This window comes from Populus trichocarpa, chromosome 4, assembly GCF_000002775.5.
Source record: "Populus trichocarpa isolate Nisqually-1 chromosome 4, P.trichocarpa_v4.1, whole genome shotgun sequence".
Taxonomy (NCBI): domain Eukaryota; kingdom Viridiplantae; phylum Streptophyta; class Magnoliopsida; order Malpighiales; family Salicaceae; genus Populus; species Populus trichocarpa.
The window spans coordinates 19,339,832-19,349,424 of record NC_037288.2 but is presented as its reverse complement, the minus strand read 5'-3'; positions in this window follow the sequence as shown (position 1 = coordinate 19,349,424).

Here is a 9,593-nt window from a genome sequence, read left to right as displayed (position 1 = left end):
TAGAGAACATCAGAGTTGACAGTGTGTGACACAAGTTTCATTTTGCCCTTACCCTTTATAGGAGCCCCTTTCCCATTTGCTACTGAGACACACGCTAGAGTAGAAAAGAAGGTGAAATCAGAGAAATTAGTTAACTTATTAGACATGTGATCAGTGGCACCTGAATCAATAACCCATAAATCATGAAAACTACCAATCTCTAATGCAGTCATAAGGGCAAGTAGAATACCTTGACTATTTTCAGAGTTTGCATCAGTCAGGAATCCTGCAAACTGACTGAGAATAGTTGTTGTTTGATTCTGTCCTCTATTTGGAGTTGTTTCCTGACCATGTTTGTTTTGCAGATAGTGTGCAAATTCATTCAACAGGGAAACGGGGCTGGAAGTGAATGACTCTGTGTGATTTGTAGCTGAATTTGCTTTATGCTAAGCAGCAGATTTCCCTTTTTGATTTTTGTTAAATTTTGGTTTTATCTCTGGGTGCAGACTCCAGCATCGGTCCATTGTATGTCCAATATTGTGACAATGTTGACATTTGAGATCTGGTCGTTTCCCTTTGTAGACTTTTCCTTCTGGGTATGGTCGAGCAAGATAAGCACTAACACCAGGATTACATGGAGTAACAGTGCGGGACATGGCTTTTCGACGACTTTCTTCACGTTGGATTGTGGCACACACACTTTGAAAAGATGGGAGTTCAGTATTCATTAAAATATGACTTCTTAAATCCTCAAATTCAGGATTAAGGCTAGCCAACAACTGGAAGATCCGGTCTTCCTCAGTTCTTTTTCGCAGGATAGTTGCATCTATCATATGAGGTCGATAGATCTCCAACTCACTCCATAGTCTTTTTAAGTTTCCCAGTAAGTTGACAAACGACTTTCCATCTTGATTAATATTGGCAATGTCTCGATTAATCTGAAAAATCCGGGCAGAGTTGTTTTGGTTTCCATACATATCACGAATGGCATTCCAAAGATCCAAAGAGGACTTAGAGTAACTAAAAATTTCAGCAAGATTGCGCTCCATTGAATTTAGGATCCAAGACATAACTAGTTGATCTTTTGATAACCAGGCTTCATATTCTAATGAGCCAACCTCAGGGGGTTTTATCGTACCATTGATAAATCCCAATTTTGATCTTCCACCAAGAGCAATTGTAATTGCTCTAGACCAAGAAAGGTAATTAAATTCATTCAACAATACAGAGCTCAATTTATGAGCAGTGTTGATATCACTATCAGCAATGTTGGATAAGGAAGCAACCATCTCCTTTGTTCCTCCAGCTGCATCATGACTTTCAAAGTTAGCCATGGCAAAACACAGGGGAAGGAATTAAAACAGGGAAGAGTTGGAACAGGGAGCGAGAGATCACCGCTCTGATACCATGAAGAATTTAGGAGTGAAAGAGATTCACGTTTTTCTTATTAATTGTCCAGCAAAGTTACATACATATATATAGGGAAACAAAGCTAGACTCTGTTTCAATCTCTCTCGGATTGTTATCCTATTACATATAGGATTTAAATTGTAACAGTACACGGTATTATCTTTAACTATAACCACAATTTCAGGAGCTAACAGATGATGGAGTACGACTAGAATATAAACACATGACGCATGATATTTCCAATAGAGAATCAGAAGGGAAAAAACTTTCAAGCAACTTTGCGGAGGAGTCCATTGCCGATGTTTGGCATGTAGGAGTTAGAGTGAAGGCAAATGAAAAGGGGATTGTGTCTAAAGAAGAGGTAGAAAGGCTTATAAAGAAAGTCATGGAAGGTGAAAGAGGGAATAAGATGAGAAGGAACTCTGAGAAATGGATGAAACTAGCCAAGATAGCAGTAGATGAAGGTGGGAGCTCTGATAAGATCATATTATGGAATTTGCAGCAAAACTTGCAAGGAAGTTCCATGAAACCTGAAAATGCTTCTATCAATGTATTTTACCCCTGTATTTATGTTAATTATTCATTCTTATCCCTGTTCTTCTTTTTTTAATGTGATCAATAACCCTTCGTGTTTCTAATTCTATTCAAGTAACCCTTGTGTCTTTGAATGTGTTCAAGTTAACTTCTTTCAAGTCTTCATGTTAACTATGCATACTAATTATATGATAATATTTAAATGCTTTTTGTATGTTGTGATTTTTTATATACATACAAGGTCTAAAGTTTAAAATAAATATTTTCAAAATAATATTTTTTTTATTTTTTAATATTAACACATCAAAACAATTCAAAAACACACACAAAAAAATATTAATATAAAGCTAAAAAAAAATCAACATTTTTCAAAAATATAATTCAACCACAATCTCAAATAGCACAATAAACCTTTTTACTTTAATCCAATTCTTACTTGGACATATATATCATCCTCGGAAGATTATCCTAAGTAATGAATTATCTACGTTCTCTGAGGAAGGTAAAGTTTAATTGATAATAATGACCAAATAAATTGTCTTAAGAAAAATAAATCTAAGATATATAGTTTATTTTGTGATAAAAGCCCTACATAAATATAAATTTAATAAAGAGTCATCTTAGAATTGAGAGTTATTGAGGCAAGCGAGCTATTTATTTAAATAAATGAACAAATTTAGAGACCACAAAAGTTAATAAAACGAATTTGAAGAACAAAAAAGTTAATTGACGAAATAAAAAGCACAACAATAAAAATAAATAATTAGCATAAATACAAGGATAAATATAACATTAGCCCGTGCCTAAAAATATAAATAGTCTCTCACTCATTTTATTTTTGCTCCCTACATTTTTGGAAAAAGCTATTTAGATCCTTGGTTGTAATATTATTTTACAAATAAGTGCTCAAATTGAAGGTTTTTTGCTTATATTTCTTTAGGGAAAACATTCAATATGATTTGACATGCTTAATGGGTATTAGTGGACATACTCCCGATCACTATCTTATATCGATAGCGAAGATTTTATTCATTAAGATATTTTTTGCATGCAGATAATTAGCCCAACGAAAAGAGAAAAAAAAGGGAATTTTCATTTCGAACTTTCCAAGACGATAAAAAAATAAATAAATAAAAAAAGCCGGCCAATAAGAAAAACAAATGGGGGTCGAATAGGTACAATTCAAGCTATATTTCTTCCCTGTAAAGTCTCTAGCATGCAAACTTCAGGGAATTATAGATTGCCTATGATTTGCCAATGGATTGAAGAGCTACATATAATAGCATGTAAGAGTTTTTGTGCATTATTTTTCTGTGTGTATAGCATGGTGCGTTCTTCTTGTGGTGTTGGCACCATTAACAAAATGCTTGCTCGCATATGATGCCCTCAATTCTTAGTGCCCTGCCCCTGAAACTGTCCTCTACCCAGCTCATAAAATTAAGGGCCGTGTATTCCGCTGGCTGCGGCGGTTGATGCATATGATGCCTTCATTCTTCATCAAATGTGCCCACCATTCCTATCAATAACTAATTAGTCATAGTTTGTGGAGTTGCTTGGTACAAGTTATAACAAATGGCAATCCAAGAACAAGGTAAACCAAAAATTGCTTTAAATGGATTTCGAGTACAAAATCAAAATAGCTAGCTAATAAGATGGCTGTATCAGATTAAGAAAAAAACTAGCTAAAAGAGGGGTTTTTGCTGTGCTCTCCTCACAAATCAGTATTTATTTAAATAGTGCTTCTTTTTTCTTCTTTGATTTCTTTTTCTATCAATGCTTTTTTATTTTTATTTTTTAAAATCTCATCTTTCAATATCACATTTATTTTTTATTAGGTTATTTTACTCTCATAACACGAATCACGGGTTAATCTGGTTGATTCTTATTTTTTCTTAATTATTTTTTTTTAATTTTATCCTTTAATATTAGGTTGATCAAGAATTAAGTTGTATGATTTGTTTTGTTTATTTTCTATTAGGTTATTTCGGCCTCATGACCTGATAATTAATAGTGCTTAACAAATTAACCCGAATTGACTCGGGTTGTTTTTTGTCCTTTTTTTAATTGATTGTTTTTTACAATTTTATCTTTCAACATTGAATCAGTTGAAAATTAAGTTTCATAATCTGTTTTGATTTACTTTCAATGGAGATATCTTGATCTCATGATCAGGTTCACGAGTTTTAGCATTTTAAACTCGATTAAATCAGGTCATTTTTTTATTTTTTTCTAAGAGGTTATCTCGGTAGTGTGACTCGGGTCATATGTCCTTCAAAATTGGATTTACTTTTTATTGGATTGTTCTCGTCTCATGACCTGAGTTATGAGTTTGACAGTTTAACCTAGTTGACTCAGTTTTTTTCTTAAACTTTTTTTAATTGACTTTCTCCCCCTAATTTCATCAATTATTATTGTGTTTGATAGGGAATTAGGCTTCATACTTTGTTTTGGTTTCCTATTTATTAGGTTATCTTAGTCTTATAAACCAAGACTTATTTTTCGTATCATTTTTTTAATTTAAAAATTTATAAGTTTCATCATTTAATATTGGATCTGATATGGTCGATTAAGAATTGAGATTCATAATTTGTTTTGATTTGCTCTTTATAGGATTATCTTAAGGTCCTATTTGTTTGCTGAAAAGTAGTTTTCTTTTGGAAAGTGAATTCCGAGAAAGTGAATTATTTTTCGATGTTTGGTAGTGTAATGGAAAATAAGTTGGAAAACATTTTCCAGTGTTTGGGTATGTCATGGAAAATGAGCTGGAAAATAGCTTATTAATGTTTTATTTTTTTCAAGTTTATTAAAATAATGAGGAACAAATCTTACAAATTAAAAAGTTGAATGAGAATGAAATTGAAAAAAAATATAATTTCATAAATTATCTCAAATAAAATAAATAATAATCAAAATAATAGAGATCAAATCTAAAAAATAAAAAAATTGAAAGATGAAGAAATTAAAATAATAATAATTAAAATTTCATAAATTATTTCAAATAAAATAAGTAACAATCAAAAGAATGAGGATCAAATTTGATTGATAAAAAATTTCAATTAAAAAATGATAAGGGAAAAGCAAATAAAAATTATAAAAATGAGGACCAAAATTAATATAAAAATTAAATTTTAAGGGATGAAATTGAAAAAAAATATTCAAAACAAAATTTATATATAGCAATTAAAAGTTTGAGGACCAAATTTGATATAATCAGCAAATAATATGACATTTCTAAATTTTTCACAACTTCCGGAAAGTGTTTTCCGTCCAAAATTAAAGAAAAACACTTTCCTGAAAACCAAGCCAAATTTTCTTTTGACTGGAAAATGTTTTTCGTTGACAAAAAAGTGTTTTTCGTTGACCAACTTTCTTAATAGCAAACAAACACAGGAAAGTTTGGAAAGTGGTTTCCCGGAAACCAGTTTCCGGGAAACAAACACAGCTTTAATTTCATTACCAAAGTCACATATTTGGCAGGTTAACCCGGGTTAAATCAGGTTGTTTTTTTGTTTTTTTCTATGAGGTTATCTTGGTCTCATGACTTAGCTCATGGGTTTGACGGATTGACTCGGGTTATTTTTTTTGTATTTTTCTAATTGATTTATTATTTTAATATCATTCTTAAACATTGGGCAAATAGTGAATTGAATTTTGTTATCTGTTTCGGTTTGCTTTCTATTGAGATATCTTGGTCTTATGACCCGGATCGCGGGTTTGATAGGTTAACTCAGGTTGTTTTTTAGGTTGTTTTTAATTGATTTTTTTTTCAATTTCATCATTCAACATTGGGCTGATTGAAAAATATACTTCATAATTTATTTTGATTTGTTTTCTATAGGGTTATCATAGTTTTATAACTTTGGTCGTGAGTTTAACATGTTAACTCAAACTGACTAAAATTATACGATATGTTGTTATCTTAATATTAAAAAAAAATATCACCTTGATTTCTTTTTGTTTAAAAGTATATTTTTACGGGTTATTTGAGTTGCTTTTAAACCCGTAAAGTCGACCAGGTCACATCATATCAACTACACTCCATTTAAATTTTTTTCTATTAAAAAAACAATCAGTAGCAATATCTAAATAATATATATATATATATAGAAAAAACTTGACCCTACCCACAACACAGTGCGTGTCCATGGTAAGTAAAACCTAAAAAAAAACCTTGCATGCAGCAATAAATTATTCCAGCAACCCTAACTAAAACAAAATTTGCTACCACCTCCTGAAATTGTAGCCTATAGACAGGGGACTTGTCCACTAGTAATATTAAGGGCAGGGATTTATCCACGGGCCGAGATCGGATAGAAATTATGTGCTTATTTTTGCGCCGTCTAAATTTAAATTTTGTATGATCTAAGTAAAAGGGCCATGCAAATAAGCCCACCGTCAAATGAACAGTCATTCTCGTTTGGTGGAGGACATTGCAAATGACTACCCAATAACAGTATTTTCAGAATATTATTTTAATGTCAATTTTAAAAGAAATTATTTTAGCAAATCAGAGAGTTCTCTGATTTGCTTTTAATTATATTTTAATAATTTATTCTTGAACCAGTCAACTTTTCTAATAAATTTTATAACTGTATTATTATTATTATTATTATTATTATTATTATTATTATTATTATTTATCTCTGCTTAACAAATGCAATAAAAATGACTCTAAAACGCAACTATCTGCTTGTATTTTTTTTTCAGGTTTTAATTAACTCAAAATAAAATAATTTCTGGGAAATATGCTAACCTAGTCATGAACCGTTTACTAAAAATCGATCTGAGAAAGAATTCAAGCAGGATGTTAAAAGAGTTCGGAGAATATCCTCATTTCTTTTCACTACCCAGATTATTAAAACAAGAGAAAATTTGACTCGAAATGTTTCCGTTCTCCTGCATATATTAATAACTAACCGAAACTGCATGCCTTCGTTGCGGTTTCGGATAAGATTAAATATTCATTTATTTAAACTCCACTAGAAACATGGATTCTTGGACTCGGAATCGCATATTCTTGCAAGTCTGGCGGCGACAGGTTGCCGCTTCGATGTCAAATCTCCTCTGCTAATCTCACGTGACCTTTGGTGAAACCCAAAGGCCACTTTACCACTTCATCCACTCCCATCTTTCCACGTGCCGTCCAAGTCATTTCTTCTTGTTTATCTTCCATGTCATGTCACTTTATTTTACCCGATTATTCCTCTGCTAATGCGAATCGCGTGTCTGCTAGCTCAGGTCAACCGCTCTATCTCGCTATCCTGGATTGACACGTGGCCTAGAATTCTTTCTAAAAGATTGTCCTGGTCATGGTTTATTTTATTAATACCAAATCTATACGCGCACGGCTCCTGAAATTATATTCGTATCAAATATAAATCTATCTAATTTATTATTATTATTATTATTATTATTATTATTAATTTGGGTGTTCGAAACTGCTTATATGTAACTCGATTAATTCTACGGGTCCTCAAGTTAATAATTATGTAAACCTTCAATAATTTCAAGAAAATTCAAACTTATAATTATTGAAGAAAAACATAAAATCTAACCAATTAAAAAACAATTTAAATCTATCTACTCTTGATTAGGCGAGTTGTGTTTTAAAGCTTCATTTCAAGCTCTTAATTATTTCTATATTAATTATTAATCCACTCTATCAATAAGATTTATTAGTGATTTTTGTTGGGTAATTCCAGAACTCAAACACACACAAATTTACGTGGTTCGGCAACTTGCCTACTCCACGGAGCTACTGGTTTGTATTAATCAAGCTTAGAAACAATACAAACAACAAAACAAGGAGGAGGAGAAAATCTTCTCTACTCAACTCAAGCTCTCTCTCTCTCACGTTTTTCTCTCTGTGTTTTCACTCTTCTCTGCGTTCTTCACACCCCAGCACAACAGCTCTTCACTGAGCATACATATATATTAAGCTAGGAGTGAAGGGCATAAATCATGCCATGATTTATGCCCACCGTTTGCCTCCACTTGTGCTAAGTGGAGATTAGGTATTCCCACTAAGCACATAGTGGAGGTGGGACATTGCTTGTCTCCAAATAGCTAACAATTTTGACTCTGAAGAACATTTATTTATACCAACACACCCATGATTTGCATGTGTATCTTGCAATTCGTGACTGTGGTTGATTTTCCACATCTGATACCGTTAACATGGAGCACCGTGTGATGATATAAGGTAATATACCTTGTGAGAACTTTTTTTTTTTTTTCCTAGCACACCTAGCTGTTAATTAAAAAATATTTAATTAAATTATCTACTAGTTGGCTCAGTAATAAAAATTTGAGACTAAAAAATTTGTTTTCCCTGTGGTCTCAAGTTCGAGCTCTTTAGTTGCTAATATGATGGCTACTGGAGGCTTACATGGTCGTTAACTTCAGGACCCGTAAGATTAGTCGTGGTACGTATAAGCTAGCTCAAACACCTACGTTTATAATAATAATAATAAAAAATTTCTAATTAAAAAAGTTTTTTTTTTCTTCGTTGTCATCTTCTTTTTTCGTGCTATCAACTTGCTTGAAATAACATAAAATAGCAAAACTGTCAAATTTATTGCATATTTTATTGTGGTATCATTTTATTTTGAAATCAAGACAAAATACTCGATTTTTTTCAATACATAAGTTCGAGAGTAAATAATTAGTCAAAAATAATTTAACCGTTACATTTTTTTTTAAAGTATATATTTGGATTAGTATTTCTTAAAATTACAGTAAAGGAAACTTTATTTGTTTAATTATCAGATTTTCCACATCTGATACCATTAACATGGAGCACCGTGTGATGATAACGTGTATCATGCTCAACGAGCAAGACATTGCCCCCAAGATTATAAGGTAATTACCTTGTGAGACCATATTTTTTTAGCACACCTAGCTGTTAATTAAGAAATACCTCATTAAAATTACAAGCAGTGTATTTTGGTTAAATCCTAAATTTATTTCTTTAAAATTATTAGTTTAAATATTATAAATTTTAGAATCATTTAAAATTTATATAATTATTAATTTCAGGATCCCGAGGAATTAGTCGAGACACGCATAAGTTGATCTAGATACCCACAATTAAAAAAAATTATATCTAATTAAAAAAGTATTTTTTTTTGTTTGCTTGCTTCGTTCTCATCTTCTTTTTTCGTGCTATCAACTTGCTTGAAATAACATAAAATAGCAAAACTGTCATATTTATTGCATATTTTGTCGTGGTATCATTTTATTTTGAATTCAAGACAAAATACTCGATTTTTTTCAATACATAAGTTCGAGAGTAAATAATTATTCATAAATAATTTGACCGTTACATTTTTTTTTAAAAGTGTATATTTGGATTAGTATTTCTTAAAATTACAGCAAAGGAAACTTTATTAGTTGAATTATTTTGTTAATTCCCCATTTTTTCTTCTCTCTCTTTTTTTTTCACGTTACAAGCTAGCATCAACAGAGGAAAGAAAAGTGCTTTTAAGTAACTTCATCTAAGTACTGCTGGTCCAAAATCCACCTCTCCCATGAATCTCATTACTCAGCCGCACCTTCTTAGCTTTCTCCTTGGTCCCTGTTCCTCGTGTTTCATGGCAAATACTTCGAGGGAGATTATGTTTCTTGATCAGAAAAAAGATCAAGATAACCATCAACATGCAATTACTCTT